We start from the raw sequence: 24544 nt of genomic DNA on the forward strand, positions 1-24544 counted from the left end.
ACTAATTTAATAAGCCTACTCCAGTTGTGACTTACTACAAGAAGCAACAGGAACTCAGCCATTGTGGTTATAATAAGGTACAGTCATGTTCTGCTGATTTTTATCTAGAATAAATATTTTCAAATGGGATATTGAAAAAGAGGCATAGCATTGAAAGTAATTAAACAGTTAGCATGACATTAGAAGGGGAGCTTCCTTAAAGGTTAGGTTTACTTGCTTAAGATTTTACGAGGTAGTTCAAATATACACTGTCTTCAGACAAATGTGTAAAAATAGGCTGAATGAGTATTTCTGGGCCAACCAAAGGGAAGAGCAAGAAGTTGAGAAGCATTCAAGGGACAAAGCAACAGCCTCCATGGATCACTCTTGCTATATGTAGCATTCATGGGATTAAAATATAGCCATCCATTTTTCTTGTCTTTCCAGTGCTGCAGCAGCAAAGCCATTTATTAAATAGTCAAAGTCTACAGTTCTAATTGGGAAACAAAGGTAACTGGAAGAAGTCCTCATTCATAGCTAGCAGCCAAACAAACCATCAAGTATTTTTGGTCAGTCTTACTCATTCCAAAGAGTACACTCAAGAAACACTGAAGTCATCAGTGCAGGTCAGTACCCCTGTTGTCTTAAGACCCAGGCTAAGTGTCCACATCACCCATTAAGGTTGTCCCACTGGTTCAGCAGCCCTTTCACAACACTGTGGAAACCACTGGAGGCCAACTCATGGTCTGAAACATACTGTAGTTCCCCCTCTCATTGGGCAGAAGGATCCAGGCACTCCAGGCAGCAAACACTCAGAGGCTTGAGGTAGCCAGGCTCTATTGGAGGACACAGATGTGTGTATCAAGCAACCTGTCCTATGATCCCTAAGCTAGTCAGCTGTCCTCATCTGAGGCCTGGTCAGCTTCCACAAGTGGCCGCAGATGTCCCTTGCCTCAGTAGCAAACTCAGGCCAGCCCTAAGTTGCAGGGTTGCGACCTTAATCATTTGACCTGAGAAAGGGGTGTATGTCACCTCTGTAGAGATCAGAATAAAGGGAAGAAATGGGCTGGGCAATAGAATCACTGGCCAGTATGAAAAGATAGCATCCACTCCTAACCATGTGAGCGAAATGTCTTTACCATTTTTTTTCAGTGGGATATTTTGTTAGGTTTTAATGTAATATATTAAGTGTGTGTTGTACAGTAAGGACTTCTCTCCCACTGCCAAGATCCACATGCTCTCAGCTCCAAATTATGCCACAGCTGTGAGGCTGCACCCAGAGCACTTATTGTGCTTTAGTTCTTAGCGCTCTTGTTTAAATACAGGCTTCTCTTAGGGTCTCCCTCCCCCCTCAGCACTTTTATTTGAATGTGTACAACATAACTGATTGCACCATCTGGTTCCACCCTCTTGAACATTAAAAAAAAATATCACTACATATGCACACAGCTTATTGTTCAAATTGCCCCAACTACAGGCTTTATTTTAAATCTTCACCCCCTGTTTTATCAGTCTCTTCAAAATGGAAGAATGTAAGAGGTTTTTTATTTCAGCATCTGTCTGATGAACACCCTTCAATAAAGGTTTACAGACTCTTTGCTAAGGAATGATCTATATAACTCCTTCTCCTTTTTTACTGCCTGGTGTACATGAGCTTTCTTGCCCCCCTCCTTTTGCCCTTCAAATGTTGTTAGATATTTGAGAGAGAGAGAGAGAGAGAGAGAGAGAACAGAACTGAAGCTAATAGTAAGCATGATGTGGAAAGAGCTCAGAGGGAGAGAGAAATAAAAGAAACATCAATAGAAATTGTGCTCAACTGCATACTGTTTCCAGGTGTAGGGCAAATACTCCCACCCATTCATACACTTGAGTATATACGAATGTACATAGCTTATAGCTTGTATATAGCTGCAGGTATGTCTGCACAATAGGAATGATGTCATTGTCATTGGTTGATTGCCTCTGATTAAATATGTCCTTTTTCAATTTCAGGATGTGTACAGCTACTGTATGTCTCATTGTGTGTGAGCTGTACCACCTCAAAATTAGAAAATAGGTCTTTAATCAGTGGCAATGTACCCTGATGATGACATTGTTCTTGTTACACATGTGGGACTACATAATACGTTTGGACACAGATATGTAAACTGTATTCATCACACAGCATCAAGGTTAAACTGTTAAAACCCTAAGAAAAATGAAGTAAACTAAAATAAAACATTATAGGTTCTAATCCACATTATGCTAAGCAAGTAGTGGTAAAAAAAAGCACCCCATCAAATATGACAACATGTCTGCTTCATTTACAAGGCAAGGTTAGTGTAAAAGTATGCAACTGAGATGCTAAACCAGTCCATTCATGGGGGTTACACAGTGGGAAACATATACAAATTTCTTACTGACTGTAAGCCAAGTTCATATGAATAGTCCATGTGTGTGCTCACTCACTAAGCTGTGGATGGTACACAGTAAATTGTTCCTGACTGATCACAATTTGTTTAACAATGGCAACAATAAAACAGAGTTCACTTTCAAAACTCTGCTAAAGTCCTTTGTGTGTAGTAACTCAAATGTAAGACTGTACTTTTCCATACATGTCATATCACTGTAGGGCTCATGGGGTAGAGCATATAATTGTCTCCACCCACAAAGTCACCATTTGCACCTGGCTGTGTTTGAAATATCTTGAGGTCCACATGGAACCCTACTAGACTTTACAAGCCAAAAGCCTACCCATGTGTGGCGATCACCTTGCTTTGGCTCATGTAGGAGATTATTTGCATGTACCAATGGGAGCTGTTGGGAGGCGGAGACAGAGAAACTAGAAGGGAGGGTTGAGGCAGAGAAGGAGAGCTTATGAGTTAGTCAGTTTCAGTCAGAGATGGGGGTCTGAAGTGAAAAGTTAGCCTGTGGGAGTTAGAGAGTGTGGTAGAGTTTGGAGTTAAGGAAGGCATTTAAGAGTGTGGAACTTATAGAGAGTTAAGAGAGTTAAGAGTGAAACAAGTTATTACTAAACTATTGAATACTTTAAAGTCTTTGAAGAACCTGTTTATGTGAACTGTATCCAATAAACCTGTTTGGTTCAACTTTACACTCAGCATGGACCTCAATCTTTCTAATTAAACATTGTTGACAGAGATGAAGTGGTGGCAGTGTAAAGGAGGGAACATGTTGTAGGCCTCAGGCTAGTGAAATAATCTGGGGACACATAGGGGCACATCACACCATGTCCACTCTAATAATCCTGGTTGCTCTGCACAAGGCAGCTGGGCCCAAAATTATAGGTTCCTGCCATTGGGCTTGACAGCCCCCAATTCCAGCCCCAAGAGTCATTCTGCCCAGTTGCTTATCATTTTCAAATCAGGGCACATGTGCTCTATGTATTTGTGTGTACCTGGAAAACATGTTGGAGATATGGCTTTGTATTGCATATCACACTTTCTAATGGTTCCGGAAAGATGAAGTACTACCCTTATAGCAGGTAAGAACATAATTCTGTTTTGATAAGTATGCAGTATTGTGGGACTTAATATAACATACAGAATAGTGCAATTAGCTTCCAGACAGTTTAGCTTAAGAGTACAACAACAACATCTCTATAGAACTAAATCTTCATTAGTTTGACCTCATCCTGAATAATTGCTGGGGTGGCCAAATTTATACCTGTTAACTTTTCCACTCACACACAACAGACACACAGTTGCAGGGGATGTATTTCAGGACATGAGTCAGCAAGTAATGAATCAGCAACTAATTATACCCTAAAGTGCACACCGATTTTACTACATCTTGAAAATGACGTCCTAATCATTTTCAAAACTTGGAGTTTGGAAGAAAAAGATGACTTCCTCATTAAATACCTTAAAAAAGGCTTTCCCCCAGCCTAGGCACTAAGAAAAATTATGGCATTAAGATGACTTACTGCAGTGTTTTGTTCACTTTCAACTAGAAATAAAAACGGTGCCACGCAGTGGTGATTAAATTTCACCAAGTTTCTGCCCATTTTGTAGCAGAGACTTTTGTACCAGACAGAATGTTTGCTTATTCCACCCAAAATGTGACAATTACTTGTTAACAATAGTGTGTTTGCTTCAATCCTCTCTCAAAGAGGAAGGGCTTTCTAAGCCCTACCCCCCCACACACACACACCTCCCCCCAAAAAACTTACATTAGAAAACATAATCTAGGATGCATTTCTTTAAAATCAGTAATGAAATGAAATTCTTCCAAGTTTAAAAAGAGAGAGGGGACAGGGAGACTTTGGTTTGAAAGGGCATTTGGAGTACCAATAGAAGGAATTTTAGTCTCCTTGGGGTCCTTTAAAGGAGAAAGAAAGAAAAGAAAGAAAGAAAGAAAGAAAGAAAGAAAGAAAGAAAGAAAGAAAGAAAGAAAGAAAGAAACAAACAAACAAACAAACAAACAAACAAACAAACAAACAAACATCCCAGGCCCTTTTCAAAATTGTAACATTTGGAATGAAGAATTATAGGCAGAGGCACTCCAGTACAGTGGTGCCTCGCAAGATGAATGCCTCACACAACAAAAAACTCACAAGATGAAAGTGTTTTGCGATTTTTTGGTGACTTGCAAGATGAATTTTTCTATGGCCGTGCTTCGCAAGTCGAATTCCCCCCCCCTCTCTTTTTGGTTTATTTTAAATCGCACAACCGTTAGTACCGCGCTTCGCAAGACGAAAATTTTGCAATATGACACGACTCGTGGAATGAATTTATTTTGTCTTGCGAGGCATCACTGTGTATGCATCCTGAACATCACAAAAGAGAGGTAGCTGATGTAGTCGGTATGACACTGGGTGGCATCCAGGCGCACGTTTGTACAAGAGTTTTCTTGAAAACTAAGGTCCTTCCTTCCTCCATTCCATGACTGTTTCTAGAATGCTCAGCCAAAAATGCTAAACAGAGGTTGGAAGACTTTTCTGAATGAGGTAAGTTGTACTGTAGGGTTGAGGATGAAAAGAGGGTAAATGGGTGTGACACCTGATTTTGGTAAATATTCCTTTCCCCTAAGTCTCCACACAGGCACATTTGAGGAAGATCTCACTGTTAGAAGTGAGGAATGGTGCATCATTGCACAAAAAATATGGAGCCATACAGTTGAAGTTGCCTCTTGTTTATTTGATCTGTCTCCCACATGAGTGATATTCATAAGGATGACTTCACATCTTCCTTTCATACTGCACACTGGGCAGCTCATGGTCTGAATGGGACACACCTCTCCACAGAATGGAAGAGTGAGCTACCAGTTTTGTGTCCGTACATTTGTCATAAAAAGAATCTTCACACTCTTTGTTTCTGAGAGGCTTATGTCTAGCTCAGAGACTTTGATGGTCTGTTAATAGTGATTACTATGTTCACTTCCCATACCATCAGTGAATGCATCCAAGAGAATACTCCTATTCTTGATCAGTGGAGAGGAAAAAATTGGTCAAGAGTCAAGTCTGATAATCTACCAGTGAATTAACAGAGGAGGGAAACTTCATCAGTACTCTGAGCTTGGGAGATGCTTTCTTGACTAATCACTATTGACAAGGCACCAGAACCTCTGCACTGGACATAAATCTCTTGAAAACAAAAAGTGTGGGAGGGTTATTTATTTATTTCCTCTCTATCACTTTCTGTAGCAAATTCTCTAGCATAGTTCCTTGAGGAATGAGCTATCCTAGATGGAGTTTCTATGGGTCTGAATAAATAAGGGGTCCTAATCTGGTATGAAATAAATCAGATTCACCTCAGGTTGAGACTCCTGGGAAAAAGGTTCCAAAGATGATCCCCTACAACAGTGGTCCCCAACCTTGGGCCTCCAGATGTTCTTGGACTTCAACTCCCAGAAGCCTTCACCACCACCTCTACTGGTCAGGATTTCTGGGAGTTGAAGTCCAAGAACATCTGGAGGCCCAAGGTTGGGGACCACTGCCCTACAAGGAGAAATAGCTAACTCTGATCCACCAATGTGCACACCTCAGTGTATATGGGCCTCCTTCATTTCCAACCACTACATCCATTCTTCAGCCAAATTACACTGTGGTACATGTTTTGATAGGTCAGCTGCAACTAGGGCTGCATGAGCAAGGCTTTGGTCCAGAATGCCAACTTTTAGAAGATGCAAACCATGTTCATTAGAAGGACACAAATCTGCCCACCTCAAGTACGTATCTCATTTCCGAATACTACTTCTTGGCAGAAGATACATAAAACATGTAGGCACACAGCTGCTGCTGACAGCATGCAGGATGAGAAACGTGAATTTCACTGAAGAGCTGCAGCAGGTAGGGACAACCTCCCAGATTGTCACAATAAGCAAATTCACACAGAAGACAAATGCTCAATGGAGAGAGGCATGAATTAAAAAAAAATGCAAAATTAATCAAAAATCACTAATTTGTCCATTCATATTTCTCTGAATCAATGCCCCCAATGAATACGAATTAGACATGGGGATGAATAAAAAAATGGATCATGATATTTGTAGAAAATTCTTATCCATTAAATATTTGTCCCTTCATATTTGTGGGTTCCAGAGATTCCCATGAATATGAAGGGTTGAATATTTCTCCATTTTATTCATCCCTTCATAATAATAATAAAAAAACATTCTGCCAACCTGCTGCCAATCAACTGATTGGCAGACCGATAGGCACCCCCACACCCCCACAGCCTACCCCACCACCCCTTCCTCTCCCTACCTTAGCCCTCCCATCAACACCCCCTTACTGTAATCACCACCGCTGCTGCTGAGGTCTCTATGAGGCCTCTGCAGCCACGGCGTGCAAAAAGGGAAATTGGTTGCCCTTTGCAAAGTTGGCAGCTGCAGCTTTATTTAGGGTAGGGAAGCTGTAGCTTCCAAGTTTGCAAAGGGCAGCCTGGATTCGCTTAAGGCAGGCTAAGGGAATCCAGGCGGTGGTGCGGTGGTGGTGGTGGGCTGGCAGCAAGGTGAGTCTTTTGATGACTCACAAAGCAGGATGACTCACTAAAATCGTGGGTCGTCCCCATCTCTAATACGAATCAATAAATTTTTAGCCATTTTTAATTTGTCAATTCATTGAGCTATAAAATGCCCCCCAGCCACCTAGAGACACCAAAATTGCAGGGAATCTTCCCTTGACTCTCCTCTACAATCCCTCCAAGTTTGATGAAGATTGCATTTTCCCAAACCAACTGCTAAAGGACACTTTCCTATATAAATTGGGTATCTGAAATCCAATCTTCACCAAACGTGTAGGATTTGTAGAGGAGGTAGCTTCTTTACAATGTTAGTGTCTCTAGGTGCCTGGGGGTAACTTTCCTGAGGTGGCCCTTTGTGGGTGTATAGCCAGATGTCTGAAACCCAAACTTCACCAAACTTGCAGGGCTTGTAGAAGAGAGTTGGGAAAAGCTCCTCTGCAATTTTTGTGTCTCTAGGTGCTGGGGTGTGTGCATGAATGACAAATCAAAACAAATCACCATTTTTCCAATTTGTGCCCATCTCTATTGCTCAATTATGAGGGCTCAATTCCATTAAAGGTTTTAGAAGTTGCAATCATGATTATGGTATATGCCCTGTCAGGTCATTCCTGTTCCAAGTCAGTAATCTAGCTGTTCTGATCTAAATGAAGTGAATTTTCCCGGCAGATTTCTTATCAGCCAGATCACATACAACATGTTGCAGAAATCTGAATATGGAAATCTTTTTCCTAGTCGTTTAAGAAGTGACAGTTAAACATGGGGGATGAAATAATTTTTAAGCTGAGGAAACAACAGAGAGAAACCTTAAAAGATTTCATGATAATGACAACAATGTTTTATTTATTTATTTATTTATTTATTTATTTATTTATTTATTTATTTATTTATTTATTTATTTATTTATTTATTTATTTATTTATTTGTACACCGCCCATCTGGCCTACAAGGCCACTCTAGGCGGCTGTGTTTTTCCACATACTCTGGGCTGGATTCAGGATCGGCCTTCCACATTTTGGGGGGAGGGGAGTTTTAAACTTGTACCCTTTCCATTTAATGGACAAGCCACTATTCTGGACAGCTAGAAGGATTCCATGCATGGAAGACCCTCTGAATGACTTGTAATGTTTACCTTCTCCCCCACCCCATCACCAAAGCTCATCCCATCCAGAACTTCTGTGTAGTACTTTTGGGAGACTGGAGAGGCTGTTCTAGCGTGAAAAGAGAGAGAAATCTACTTCTGACAGTCTAGGTCGAGGCACCCAAATCTAGACTCTATGCTATGAATATTTGCTTTTCAGTGTGCAATTATTCATATGACCTAGCTACTAATCTCTACCACATCTGCCAAAGTATATCTTGCAGAAACAGGAAAGATTAAGTTCTGGAAATTACAGATGCAGACTATCCCTTGTTTTAGCAGAATGTGACAGAAAAGTAAAGTGGACAAGCTCAAAGGGCTTGGGGGTCAATGTTTGTGGCTTTGGCCCACTCTGTAGATGCACAGAGCCCAGAAATGACAATTTTCAGCCACTTCTGGTTTTGTTTGTTTTTTACTGCAAGTTTTTGAGAGAGAGAGAGAGAGAGAGAGGATGTAGATGAAGATATAGATATATAAAATGTTTCCCCTCAGACATCTCATGGAGGTCACAAAAATGACTCAGGGTGCTGCATAAAGCCTGGAGGTCACAATTTCCACCCTATTGCACAGGAGAGTCTGATAGTAGCTCATGTATATTAAAATCTGAGGTGGGAAGCTAGTGAAGAATCTACTATAAGGATGTTTTACTCCCGTCTCTCTTCTCATATTACATTTTGCCTTCTGCCCTCGACATCTCTTTCCATCTACGTTTCCAACAGCAAAGGATATCACCTGTTTTTTTTTTTTAATTTACCTATATGGGCTGTATCTAGAGCTCATCTTTGCCAGTGCTGACCTTCCACTGACCTCCGTATTCCCTAATTTACAGACATGCAAGTTATTTGTAATATCTGAATCTTCCTCAAAGATTCCTCTCCATTTCAGCACACATGCATTTTGTCAGACAGAGCTGTGCATCTACTTAGAATTAGGTGCAAAAGCTTCCCTCTGAAACATACCTTCACTTCATTTTAATGCCTTCTTTCAGAATTTTGAAACCCTGTGTCACTCTGCCATTTTTTTTATCCAAATTGAGTAAGCATTCTCTCCCTCTCTCTCTTACACACACGCAAGGGTCTCTAGACCAGGTGCCTATTTGTATTAGACTAGTATATGAATTTTGAAGTAACTAAGTACAGACTGCCTTACCCACAGAATAGTTTCCGGCCATGTAAAACATAAATTTTTCTTTAGGGAACTGTCCTCCAATATCACCATGTGCAAAAAAAAAAAAAAAAAAAAAAAAAAAAAAAATCACCACAAAAAATACATATCTAATTTTGTCTCTGTGTTGTCCACTGAGACTTTTGTTCTGCAGAATACATTTGTTAGTAACCTTTCCTGCAGTTTGCTTGGGATCCAAATTTCATTTTCTGAACATAAAAAATTAATTCTTTGAACTCAATAAAATATGATTATATTATGAAGAACATTTCTGTTCTTGAATCCTGCACATTAAAAGCGTCGCCAAATACTCTCATATATTGAACATGACAGCAACCATTTAAACCCATTAAAGTGTGACCTAAATATTAAAAACTTAATCACTGCTGTTTGCAAGCTTGTAGTTCCAATTACTATAGCCCTTTTTATGAAAGGATCAAAGACAAAACAGGGTATGGAATAATAATAATTTGTGCCTACAAATATTAAAACCCCATCTTTGAGCATCTATTTAAACTTCGGCCAAGGAGGAACCGAGGAAACTATAAGAAATTTTTAGAGTCCATTTAACAATGGATGGCTCGATTTCCTTTTTCTTTTTCAGTTGTACTATCAACCCACTATTTAAGCTCACATTTTGCTATAAGAGATGTCAACATCTTTTAGTGACTATTCATGTTATCCACCATTCACCTACAAATGACTCTGAACAACCAAGGATTATCAACACTACTATTGTTGACTGGCCATCAACTTGCCAGAGCTCTTGGATTTCCATAATGCTTCATTTTATATCTACCACTACAGGCATAAAAGTCAGTCTACTGAGGATACATGTCACGCATCTGAAGAAATAGGCTGCAGTCCACAAAAGGAACTGCTTAGCTCAGTGGTTTAGATACCTGACTGTGGAGCCAGAGGTTAGGATTCCTCGTTGTGCTTCCTTGACAGAGAGCCCCTTCCAGCTCTGCAGCTCTAAGATTATTATTATATATCTTCTTAATAATTAAATATATGCTTACATTAGCTGAAGAAAATTTCTGTGATGGGTATGTAGGCTTTCCCAATAAAAAGTGTGCTTATCTTTAATTGAAAACAATGTTACTAACTCTTTAATATACTCAATTTCAAACTGCAAATTGAATGGTTTGCTAAAGGGGGTTGAAAGATTGCAAAAGAAAGAGTTTCTCAATAAGAAAATTAAAATATGTGATGTTGAAAAATTTGAGAACCACTGTTTTAATGAAACAGTCATCTGACTAGGAAAAATCTCTGTGTTAGTGTATTCCATCCTCACTCACTCACTCACTCACTCACTCACTCACTCACTCACTCACTCACTCACTCACTCACTCACTCACTCACTCACTCACTCACTCATCTATCTATCTATCTATCTATCTATCTATCTATCTATCTATCTATCTATCTATCTATCTATCTATCTATCTATCTATCTATCTATCTATCTATCTATCTATCTATCTATCTATCTATCTATTTATTTATTTATTTATTTATATGCCACCCCATTAGTGCTGAAGCACTATTCTGGGAGGTTTACAAATGGTTAAAATAGAACTACAGGAAAACAAAGCACTAAACACTAAAGTATCATACCAATAACAAAGCCTAAGAACTGGGAAACCCAATGCCACAATCAATTCTCAGCCTGAAGCAGACCCAGAAGGTGGGAGGCTGAAAATTAGAAGGTACATTGCTTCAGAGATGCCCTGGATTCTCCTGCAACAGTTATCCATTCTATCTAAACTGTGTAACTGCAAGTAGAGAGTTCCCACCATTTCAGATACAAAATCAGAATTCTTGGTATGCCATTGTTAGTAATTTAAGCTCCGAGTTAATGCACGGCTTCATCCTATGACTGTAAACAAAGGACTGCAGCAAGAGCCCTCTTAGGATCTAACTACATGTTGTACTTAACAGTGTTTCATCCATCACATTTATTAATTAGGAGTGGGTAATATACAATTTATGGCTGGTAAGTTCCTGTTTCTGAAAAAATAGGGCTTTTCTGGTCTAAAAAAGGTATATGGGACCTGTAATGACATTTAAAGGCCAAGATGTATGCTCCTGAGGCTTCTGGTGGCATCATCTGGTGGACTTTCTCTCAGGGTTTGGGATGCCATTGAGGTTTTAGGGGGAGGTTTTCTTTCCCAGCACTAATGGAATTACACTCGCCATCCCATCTGTCCCCACATGGACAGGAGAATATTTTCTCGGCCTCCCCCTCCCCAGTAACATTTCCCCTAACTGTGCCAGATGAACATTTGGAAAGGGGCACTTTAGAATTCCAGGCATTCGAGGGTGGAAAGAGATACACCTCCCTTGTCTTTGGCCTGAGTTCTGGCTAATGATTCCCCTCAATATACCAATGATTAATAAAACATTAAAACAGGATATATAACTAGCTACATGCTGTAGATTCATCCTGAGGTTCAGTTTGGTCCCTAATACGATGGAGATGGAAAGTTAGAGAGTCTGGGCATGGTAAAGTTTTACGCATGAATACAAGTACAACATACTCGGTCTGGAGTCATTATCATTCACGGCTTTGAAGCAAACAAGCTTGAGAAATGTAGTTCAATAAACAAGCAAGAAACACATGCTCCTTTAGACTGCTCTTGCAGAATTTGCATCTCATGAGTTGTTTGTGGCAGGCCATAATATTTAAACTGGGATCCTACTCATTCCAAATGGCTTAATTTCTCTGTGTTGGTTCATGCTGCATATGCAGAAGTGGTTTTAAAAGGCACAAAACCCCCTTTTCAGCTGAGCAAACAATACTGAGCAGCCTACTTGCATGTTCTCCCTTATATCTGCTTTTCCCTCTTTTCTCCCACCTGCCATAATATCTGCCACAAGCCAAAACATTCATTTTTCTCTTTCCACAAATATTCCTCTGCTCTGTAAACTAAGCAAACCACCTCTCACAAATGTACATTTGGCCATTTTTTCCTTTCTGGCATTGAGCTGAACTCTGAACAAGACCTTTTTATTCCCATTAGTTTTGATGCTATAACAGTTTCATTTTTTAAAAAAAAAATTGGTATATTTATGTAGGTTTTTTAAGAATCTGATTTTAGCACAGGTAACAAAGTCAATTTTTTTATACTGCAGCTCCAGTCAGTGTGGCCAGTAGCCTCTCTGTCAATGTTTGCAAATAAATGAATAAGCAAATGGATAAAATTAAGTGTGGTGGATAGCAAGAGAACCTTCACAGCGGTAGCACCCCAGCTGTGGTATTCTTTTCCCTGAGAGGCCTTCTGTTTTGTGCTCTTTTTGTACCAGATTTTAAAATCTACCAGTTTAAAAATTAGTTTTAGTTCATTGATGAGCATCCGATCTTTTATTTAGCAGGTTTTCTCTCTCTGATACTCCTGTTCTGTGTTTTATTGTGTTCCATCGTTTCAACAATAATTACAATCTTTTTTATTTTTGTATTTTTATGCTGTATGTAAACAATGTGACAACGAGTCTACTGTGGTAAAAAGAGTGTTGGACTAGGATTTAGGAGACCTGGATTAAAATCTCCACTTGACCAGGGAAATTCACTGATAAATGATAATATAAACCACTCCTTGAACATTTTGCATACCTCAAAAACCTTATTAGAGTCTCTGTAAGTTGGAAGTGACTTCATAGTCCATAACAAAACAGCATAGGTTGCTGACAAACAAATGATGTATATGAATAAGTAAATCACAAAGGACAGAGAAACAATCACGTAGGGCAACCTCTTTACACTCTGTTTCTCATGTGGAAAGTGTCCTCATTTTGGAGATACTGCCAATGTAGCAAAGGGCAGAAGCTTCTGATTTTTTTATTTCTTGTACTACAAATCCCATAATTCTCCATTCTAACTGTCAAACAGATACAGAGACCTAAATGTGGCTCACCTGGGGAAAAAAAAGGCCTAAACTGGAAGGCTCTGAGACCAAGCTAGGCCTAGGTCTTCCTAGGCCACCTGTTCATATTCCAGTGGTATCTGGGAGCTTTTTTTTCTGAACAGAAAGCTAACTGGAGCTAGATCTAGGTGAGTCTCAAAGGCTAAACACTATTCTGGGTGGTTAACAAAAAATGCAATCCAAAAAAACCCGCCAAGGCAAAAAGAACAACCATTGTTTTGTAGACTCTGATAGGGTTGAACTCAATCAGTTTTAAAGCAGACTTACAATATTTTGCTTCTTTTTGAAATCTTAGCCTTAGTTCTGGGCAAGGAAGTTAGTAATGTGTTCATTTTTTCAGTTTCGGGAAGAATTGAATCCACTATTTGCAGGATATGCCTGAAGCAGAAGCAGAGCGCTTTGCATGTGGAACTCAGGTGCAATCACTGGCATCTTCAGGTCTTATGAAAGACTTCTGGCTGAAGCTCTGGCAAGCTCCTGCCGGTGGCCATGGGAGAATCCATTTCAGTTCTTCCCCATTTAAATAGGAAGAAGATTGTGCCCAAGATCTTGTCACTTATACCTTCATTTTAAAGGCAGCTATGCCGATAGTGGGAGGTGTTTTGCCAGCTACCTTCCATGCATCTCTTTGTCCTTCCATTGTACAGTTGATCACATGATAGGCCACGCAACAGGATGTACAGGTGGAAAAGTGCATGGTTGCCAATATCCATGCATTAGACGCTGTTCCAAGTCCTCCATACAGAGCATATTACCACAGTCTTTCAAGACTGAAGGATGCCTAACCTAGGTAAAAGCAAAGCAAAACAAAACAAATAAAAGAACAAATAAAAGAGACAAAAACAAGGTGGCACCTTAAAAACTTATATTTTACTGTGAGCTTTGGTGGACAAGTTCACTTCCTCAGACATAATAAGAAAGAGATATACTGTAAAATTATGCATGCAGTTTTCCACAATAGAATTTTGCCCTGTGAGTTTGGTAATTTAAGTGGGGGGAGAGCCTGAAGTGAAATTTCCACAATTTCCATTAGCCAGACTTGGCATGTAAAATTGTTCTCAATATGGAAAGATCCATGTTGTAGCTACCTGCCCTGGAGCTGTTCAAAATGTGCCTCACAGGGAAAGGGAAAGAGTGTGCACAATGGCAACTCTGATTCTGCGCTGCCATGATTGAAGATCCCTGGAAGTCAAAGCCTTAAAGTCACAATTCTGGGTGGAGAAATCTGCCGGTCTCTCAAAGCTTTGATTTTAAAACAAAAACAGAACCCCTGAAATTCCTGTTATTGAATTTATGAAGAAATCTGATCTTTTTGGAAAGAACAGATCAGGACTGAGATAAAGGAATCAGTTATCTTGATCTACAGCAGTGGTTCTCAAAATTAGGTCCCCAGATGTTCTTGGACAGCAACTCTCAGAATTCTTTGTCAGCACAGCCAGTGGTGAAAGCTTCTGGTAATCGTAGTCCAAGAATATTTGCAGACGTCAGTTTGAAAACCACTGATATATACAGTACACCATTGCATCTTTTTTATCTTTTGACCTTTACCCATTAAGGAGAAGCTGGAGTATGAACTCTATGCATAAACTGCACTGCCTGGATTGTTACTTTATTTTTCTTGAATAGATTTCTGATTTTCTTTTTAATTGTTTGATTGATGTGTGCTGAGCCCCAGAAGGCCAAAATAATACAGGGCAACATGTTTTCTCCAAAATCTCTAGCTATTCACAGCGAGCATGAAATATAGATGACAGTGACAATTATGATTTAAGAGATGGATAGCTTCATTCTGGCAACCAGCTAGGAAGAGTTTTTGGAGTGTCTCTTGTGTGAAGTATTATTTAGAGAAGACACTTCAGAAGCACATTTTGCAACACTGTATTTGTTAATGTAACACTGAGTGGTTCTACACCTAGAAAACAACAGCAGTTAATTAATGCTACTCAAAGCAATTACTGGTTAAAAATAAAAAATTATCCTGTCAAGTGGATTCAATGAGAATAGTCTGGTTGGTGTTAGATCACACCTAGCCTTCATTTATTTAAAAGGGAGCTGGTAGGCCTTAGATTCCCTATGGAAACGTTTGCACAATGGTGTACATGTGAACACTGGCTTGGTGTGTGCTCATTCACACCCCCGAGAATCCCAGTGGGGATTTATTTATTTTTTGATTTGCTTGGAAAGAATGGATTGAAGGTTACAATTTTTCTTACACCGAGCAACAGGACTTCACCCATCAAGTCTTATGCTTGGCACTACATATTGAAATTCACATGACTGGGGGCAGTACGGGGACATAACATTTTATGACCTCAGAGATAGACTGATTGATTGATTGACTATACCACCCTATTGGTGCTATACACTATTCTGGGTAGTTAACAAATAATGCAATCAAAAAATAGCCGAGAGACAGGGAACAACCATAAAACCATAAAATAACAACAACAAAATCAGAACAAATCAGAGATATGCTACATATTACACTGAAAATGCAAATGGCTCTTACCTTTTTCTATCTCCCTAAAGCAGTGGAGAAAAATGAGGGAAATAGCATATTAAAAGCAACATCAAGCTAAGTTACATTTCAAAAGCAATGGCTGGGAGTAGGATTGAAGATGTTCCCCTGGTGCGGAAAGTAACATTTTCCAGTTCTTTTCAAAAGTTACATCTAAAGAGCATTTGAAGGCATTTTTAGAGGCAGGTATTTTGCATAATTAACACTGTATTATTTCCTTATCAATGCTAAAAAATATTTTTTTAATGAACAGATTCATGAAGAAGTTATGAGCAGTAGATCAAGTAAAATAATACATTGCTTTTTTCAATAGAGTAGTGAATAGAAAGAACAGATTGTTTTTCTAAAAAGTAAAGACTATCAATTACTTTTAAACACAACAGTCCAAACTTTCATCTCAGGTTATCTCATTCTTCCCACTTAACAACATTTCTATAAAATCAAGAGACAGTTGCTTGCCTGAGAATCATCGTCAGCAAGATTCTGAGCCCAGCCCTAACTCATATTTAATACTTTGTCCACAGAACTAAGGCAGCTGTTTTGCATAAAATGCTATGCGTAGGAAAGGAAAAGAATTTTACGGGATCAATAATCTCAACAAAAGTAGCTTTTTCACACCTCTTGAGAGTCATTCTGAGAAGAAACACCCCTTACGACAAAAATTTTGCACTGGAGTGAAAATACAAGGAACTTCAGAATCCTAGAATGTGCACAAAAACTTCCAAAAAATGTTTGTGGCTAAAAAATATGGATCATCAAGAATGTGCAGGTGCACGAGGTCATGGAGCAATTCAGAGTACTAAAATATGTGCAAAGAATTTCTCCAGGAAATATGAAGGATTAAAAATGCACATAAATTGCTTTAGTCAATGTGGGTAGGTAGATAAATATAATGTGTACAAAAATGCATGTAAATTTCTATGCTATTCCACCACCACCATCTCATGACCGGCTAGAAAACAAAGGAAATGAGAAAATGTAGCTAGGATTGAGAAAAATGCAATGAAATAAAATCTAAGGGATTTTCCCTATCTCTTGATATGACTCGTATTCTCTATATGTGAATAAGCCATTTCTCCAGGTTTCCTCTTAAAACTAATACCACTGATATATTTGGGGCACACATCAAATTATTTTTCTGAATGTATGGAAGTGTTTTCAGTGCCATGGATTTTGCTGCATTGTGACAAGGAAGATGGCATAGCCCAGTACTCTATAATGAGAAACTTTTTATGTTTCAGTAAGAAGAGAAAAAGTATATTTTTCCTCAATACTTACTTTTACTTGCTAACTTGTTAGCAATTTGTTTTAATAGAATCACAACATACACAAATGCCAAAGAGCTGGTTATAAGCAGTTCCTAGATCACACAGAGAGACGATTCCCTTAGGTCAAAGGGAGAGCATCCAGTCTTCCAACCATGAATGGCAGAAACCAGATGCTGCCCTACTCCATGCATATGTTGCAATATCAGTTGAACATCTGGCTGCTCTAAGCATTTTTATAGTGTACATGGTCATGATAAAATAAGAACTTCTGCAACTATTCCTCACACATACACACAAACATGGGTGTTGTCCTGCTGCCATTCTGAAGACACACAGTAAAGTACAGGAATTTCTATATAAAAAATCTAGGGCCTCTAATGCAGATGAGCATGAACTGCCTGTACACTGGTTCGATCCAGTTCCTTTACCAGCTCCACAGGTGTTCTGTGTTTTGGCACCCTGGCCCCTCCTGTGGCCATCCACTCAGAGGCAGTATCCAGAGGAGGTGGGGCAGGGAAACCAGGTATTGCTTCCAAATGGGCACCTGCCAGAGGGGGTGCAGTGCCAAACTGCAGAGCACCTGTGGGGCCAGTAAATGAACCGGGCCAAACCATCAGATCAGCAGTTCATGCCCATCTCGTACTGCAACCCTAAACCCACACTTTATTCTTTACTTTCCTCAGAATCAATAGAAAGGAACCTACTTCTGAGTAAACATTTATAGGCTCTCACTAGGAGTCATTTGAGAAATTGGTTTAAAAGCTTTCAATTGACGCTCCAGTTCCTGAGCAATAAGTATTTTTAAAAGTTTAATTACTGTAGTTACAAATCCTTAGAAATCGTAACAGGCACTGTCTTAGAACAGACATTTCCTATGTGTGTGTGTGTGTGTGTGTGTGTGTGTGTGTGTGTATATATATATATATATAAACAAACAATATCATCTGAAATAACAAATTTGTCTTCCCAGATATATTGTTTCATTAACATGCAAACATATGCAGATTTAATTCATTGATTAATCAATCAACATGTGTTTTATTGCCGAAGTGATCCATTAATTAAGACTTTGGAAAAATTTGGTGACAACTCTCTGCATCACACTACTAGAGCTCTTCCGGGAAACAAATGAATCATCAGAATGCCCTCTTGGTAAATTGGATGTTAAAAGATCAGGTTGGTATGGACCATCAGGAAATGCCCTCTGGCTTTGTGCTTAAATGTCCAGTGGTAAGAGTGCCAATGACAGTGATTATACTCGTTAGGATCTTCCTTCCTGTATAGGGTTATCCTGTGGAAGATGGAGAAGGGCCATGACTCCTGGACTTGTTTCCAACATCACATATCTCAACTCCAGCCTTTATATCTACCGTATTTGCCAGCGTACAAGATGACTTTTTGGCCCTGAAAAACATGCCTCCAAGTGGGGGGGTCGTCTTGTACACCAGGTGCACATCCAGCAAACCCTCCATCTCTCCCAGCAAAGTCACTTACCTGGTAATAAGACCGAGTAGAGCCCCGCACCTATCCTGGAACAGCCTGACTCTAGCGCCGAACAGCTGACTGTCGGAACAGCAGAGAGGTGGCAGCCATTTTGAGATGCGACCACATGGCTGCTGCCTCTCAAAATGGCTGCCGCCTCTCCAAAATGGCTGCTGCCTCTCTGCTGTTACTTCTTCCAGCAAACCCTGGCTCTCTCCGAAAAGGAACCAAAAGGGGCAAAAGGAACTCTCCCCATGATGCAGCCAAAGCAGAATCACGCATGCGGAAGAGGGGGTAGTCTTATACAGCAAGTAAATAACAAACTCTACATTCTGAGTGGGAATTTTGGGGGGTCGTCTAATACACCCAGTCGCCTTATACACCGGCAAATATGGTATGTGCTGAGCACAATCACAGAAAAGCTGCCCTTACAAATGCAATGCTGGTCATGTATATGCGCAAGTGTCAATCAGAGATTAGACAGGGCATTAGACAGCATCAGAAATACCAGTCACATGCAGCATCTACATGTGAGCAGTGGATCATATGTGAACATTATTCCATACACATCAGCACTCATTGCACAGATGTCAAGTAAAGTGGTGCTGCACATTTCAGACATGACTCCATGATATACTTGGTGGGGAAACATCCAAATAGGACTACAGAAGAGAGAGTTAAACCACATATATATTGGTTATTTAATAGTCAGGAGAGTGAATTATAGAACAAGGTGTCAGTCTTAACTGCTTTTAAAATTCACTACTCAAAAAGTTTTGCAAAATTAATTTTTGCCCTTCCACAATTCCATGTGCAGAAGATTTTAGGAGGCACTGTTGAGCAATTCAGTCTATTTTGCTCAGTATTGTAAACTGCAAGTAGGCCACATAAAACATAATCACTGAGTTTCTTTCAAGCATCATTCTATTCCTGTGTCTCCACACGGTGAAAAAAAGGAGTCATTTTTACAATTCTGGAACTCAGAATCTATGCCTTTGTTCCAGTTGTGCAATGCATTGTCTGAACCATATTCTTTTCCCTCACATTGGAAAGCAAAAAAGAGAAAGAAAAGAAACCTCACTGAAATTGTCGAAATATTCATTTCAAGATGTTTGTCTTCAGATTCACTTTTCCCACAGCTCAATGTAAAATGAGTTTAATTAACGTCTGTTGCAAGCCTGTATTTAACCTAATGGGCTTTTATTTAAAAGACACTGTAATTTCAATTTCCATTTGGAAAGTGAATTGAGCTGTGTTGTTTTATGTACTTCTGGCCCGGCAGGGGTTATTTCCAGTCTCAAAACCAACAAATGCTACCCCTCTTAGCATATGCTTCATTATTTAATATTAAAAAGAAGAGGGGAGAAAGAAGAATTGACATCCCTCAAGGAGAAGTTGTTGTGAATAGCTCTCCACGCTTCCTGTTTTTCTAAAATGGCAAGCAAGAACCACAGTGTGTGTGTGTGTAAATGTATGTATACACACACACACACACACACACACACACACACACACATGCCTTCGAATTCACAGGTGGCCAGCTGAATGTATAGCTATACACAAAAAGTCAAAAGAAAGAAAGGAGTGGGGAGATGTCCGTAACATGGGAAGAAATTATTACTGTCTCCAAACAGTAGCAATTCAAAGAGCAAATCTATGCATTTTGTCAGTCCCACTACATTCAGTCCTCTTGCACACCTCAGCTTCCAGTTTAGGAGCAACACCCCCATCTGAGGCTTAGATAGTAATCTTAGAACTGCAGAGCTGGAAGGGACCCTATGAATTATCAAGTCCAGCTTCTGTCAAGGAGACACAGTGGGAGAATCAAACTCCCAACCTCTCCTTGAAAATGTTTGCTTAGAAACAAATACAAGTTTGTAGAGAATAAACGAAACTTGCTCTGTACAAAGCTGCAAGAAAAGTAACAAAAGCTGCTTGTGTTTCCAACAATGAGATCAGTTGGATATAACCATAGAAGGTGACCTGCAGAAATTCTTACAGCTCTGCTGATAATTAGTGCATTTGATTTTTGATGCAATTTGGGGTATGCATGCAGGCATAAGTAGCCCTGAATTAGGAGGAGGAATGACAAAATTAATTTCCTTACTGTACAAAAGCTAATGCAATTTGGTGGCACTCCCCACAAGAGAATAAGGATAAAGATTTCTTCTTTTTTCCTTTTTTGAGCAAATAAAGCAAAACTGCACAAATAATGCAGCTTATGAAAAATAAGGGGAATCTACTGTGGCTGCTTATTTGTTGTAAGGACTTCGAAGGCTCAGAAGCCATGGAAAAGTTGTTCGCATGTTTTAAAACAACCCACCCATTGTTCTTTGTATTCTCAGTGTATGTACTTTGCTTTTCAAAGGGAAATGGCACTATTTTTGCCCAGTAAAGACACACACAAATTATACAGAGTTTTGGAAGGAAAAACAGAACTCCTGGTCTTGAGACAAGAAATCTCAAAAGAGTTGAGCATTCTTTCTTGGGGTGTCTCAAGTGCAAGCTACCTTAACTGGTGGAAACAAAAGATTGAGTGATTGTCAGTGTATGCTAGTGATTCTGATTTTAGAAGAATAGTGTATCCACGCTAGGTTTTACTGTGCACCCTATCTCCAAAATAGGTTTATCCTCTTGGTTATTTCCTGTCAGGTTAAGAGTAAAACCTAGTACAGATTCTGACTCCCACATAAGAATCTTCACTGGTTTGCATCCTGCACTTTGTACGATCAGATATGGGCAACTGGTGACATTCTGCCAATTGCAGGTAGGTGGCTTTTAGTCTGCCGTACAAACCTTTGCTCTCACCCAGCGCCATGGAATTTTATGCCACACTGCCAAATCACAGTGCACAACCATTTTTTTTCCTGCATAATTGAGGTCATTGACTTCAAAGGAAATGTCAGGCACTTGAAGATTCCATCGAAGGTTGGTGTAAATGAAATAATTGGCCTGAAGGGACAAGTGACTGGATTTGTGGAAAATGTCAATTGAATATTGGACTTATTAACCCATCCCTTCCTCTGGACCATGGTGCAGTGGAACCAGTGCTCACAGGATCAAAGCCCCAGAGCTGTTTTTATTAGCAGAGATGATATCATTTTCCCCCTCTCCCAGGGTTCCTTGTTCCCATTCAGCTTGGCTACAATCCCTGTAGTAACTCAGAGGGAAGTAGATTTTCTCAAGAACAGTAGACTTGTTGCAAGATGTCTTTGCTGTAAGACAAAAGATTGGAGGGAAGTTTTGCTTTGATTGGGCTACTAAGAGCCATTAGCTTTGCACAAGATCTGTTTCCCTTCTGTTAGTATGGATCAGTCCAGTTATTTGAATGTTTTATTCTCAAGGAAAGGGACAGCTTGTGGGAACTATCATGATGAGTGCTTGAACTGCCAAATTTACCACTATCCCACTGTCTCCTGGAATGTGGATGTGCAATTATCTTATTGCAGTTAGAACCATAGCCTAAACTTCTTTCCTTCCATTTCTATAGGGGTCATGTGCAAGTATTAAATGACACATAATTCCCTCAATACAAGGAATCTCTCATCTTCCTTATCACAGTGTATCATTAGCAACTCAGAGAAAACAGGAAACGCAAAGAGTTTTTATGAGAAATGAAACATTTTTTCCCTGTGGTGGCTTTTAATCTTGTTTTAAGCAGAACTCGATAGCTTTCATTTACTCTAGATGAATTTATAATACACTCTGAAATAGGAATTTCCTCCCATCATTTTCTGCCATTTTTTTTATATAGCAATATTAGTCACACTGAAATGTGCATCCGCTCACCGGTCACAAATAAAGGGATTTATCAAGTAGAACATTAGTTTCAGTAGTTGTGATGAACTATTGATTTTGAGCTTCTATATCATTGGAGAGAATGCATGGTGTTTGTCTTACAAATTTCATTGTATGTGTGAATTTCGTTGTATGTGTATACTATGTATGGACTTATTATGACAATAAATTTATTTATATTTACAAAAGACACACAATTGTAGCTGTAATAACCATTAGGTTCTTTAGATGCAATCAGGAGTTTTCAGTGATGCCAATGGGATTCGATTCTTGTCCCTGAGACTGACAAAGCATCATGTTGTATCATAAAATATGTTGGATCCTCCCTGCAATTGCATCAAGTCAGTGGTTCCCAACCTTGGGTAACCCAGATGTTCTTGGACTGCAATTCCCAGAAGGCTTCACCACCAGCTGTGCAAGCTGGGTTACTGAGATTTGCAGTCCAAGAACACCTCAATTGCCCCAGGTTGGGAACCAAGGGTCTAAGTTACCACTCCCTTCCTCAAGGGGACTAAGGATTCCAGAGCCTCAGGAATCCATCAAAATCCAATAATGTCTATACCAATGGAATCCACCATATTTGCAGAGATGTGAAGCTACAGACCAACTTCATCCTTCAGAGGAGGTGATTTAATTGTGGTAATCTAGTAAAGGTCACACAAGGCAGTTCTCTAACCATGGCAAAGACACTAGGATTCAAGTAAGTCCCACCCTGATGTAATCCTCAGTGCCTGAGTATCAATTTGTATCCTCAGCATGAAGATTTGAAGAAGTGCCCTTAAATATATCCAGCTGAACACTTGTAAAACACATCTCTGATCAATATCACATCTGTGATCATAGAAGCTCTATAGATATGTTTAACCTAAGGTACTTATAAGGACCTCTTCAGATCTTTGCAAAGGTGTGGATGTTCTGGTCAGAACTTATATGTATGTTCCCTTCCCAACCATGGTTACAGTCTATTTTTAAACAGGCACGGCTGCCTTAAGGCTGTAACACCAGAAAATGGCTCATCCACCAGTATAATTTACAACAAGTTCTGGGCAAGTCCCAATTTATGTGTTTAACTCTGTTGTGTTAGGACAATATTTATCGGTTTTCATGGAAGCTACAAGTTGTTGAACTGACCCCAGAGTAGGTTGTTCTTTCAGGAATGTTGATGTTTCCCCAGAATGATGATTCTGGAAGTCTTCAACACCAAATGTGAGACTACCATCCTCCATTCAGGACCTCTAGCAGAAGTTTGAAGAAAATAGAAGGGTTATAAGCAGGGGACTAGGCTAGAACCAAATAGACAACAACTTTCCAGGTTTCATGAGCAAACCTGGAGGTATTCCAAGCAACAAGTATTTGCTGTTTCAGAATGAACTAGAAGCTTGTTACTAGATACAGATAATTCCAATAGTGTAAAATATTCATAAGAATCTCACTGTTAGAGACCTCAGTTTAGAAAAAGTGAATATTATATTTCAGTGTTGTTCTGGAAATAAGACAGTTTGTTTTCCTTTTAATGTCTATTGTTTATTCAGCCTTATATATTTTATTTGCATGACATTGCATAAGAAGCTGTGCATGTAAGGGTATTTCTTTTGCTTTTTAGAGATCATTCTAAACAACATTTGAGTTCCCAGAAATGATGAGACATTTCCACATCTCAGCTTTTCTTTTCCCCTTCCTCCTTCACTGATGTGAAATTAAATTTTCATGGAAACAGCTATTACTGTAGATAAAAATTCTACAACCTATCTCTCCGTATGATGTTCTCAAATACATCGGAAATCTGGCCTTACAACTTAAAAAACAGTTCCCATGTAAATGTGAGCTGGTGAATATCTCAATGGGTTAGGTATCTGGCTCTGGAGCCAAAGGTTGTGAGTTTGAATCCTCACTGTGCACCACAGAAGAGGCAGACTGTGTGGTCTTGGGCAAGCTGCAGAGTCGCAGGACACCCCCAGAAGAAGGAATGGGTCCTGGAGCAATGCTGCCAACTGGTGGGCCACTTCTCCTGCAGCCTGAAAGCTGCCCACCAGCTGCATGAGAGGCAGGAAGAGTTGGGTCAGGAGACCCACATTCTCCTGACAGACCTGCCCAGCAGGTGAAACTCCACCTAGACCATGGTGTCCTGCCTGGTGGAGCAGAAGGCTGTTTTGGAGGACATCGTATCCTCCATGCCCATTCTGCCCTGGGGGAGAGAGGTGGGCATCAGTGCTATGGATTGGCTGGCCCTCTCCCAGATGTGGAGGTTCTCAAGCCTTTCCAGGAAACCACTGACATCTTGTATGGTTACACGGCAAGCCTTGGGCAAG

This window comes from Pogona vitticeps, chromosome 5 (assembly GCF_051106095.1).
Source record: "Pogona vitticeps strain Pit_001003342236 chromosome 5, PviZW2.1, whole genome shotgun sequence".
Classification (NCBI taxonomy): Eukaryota; Metazoa; Chordata; class Lepidosauria; order Squamata; family Agamidae; genus Pogona; species Pogona vitticeps.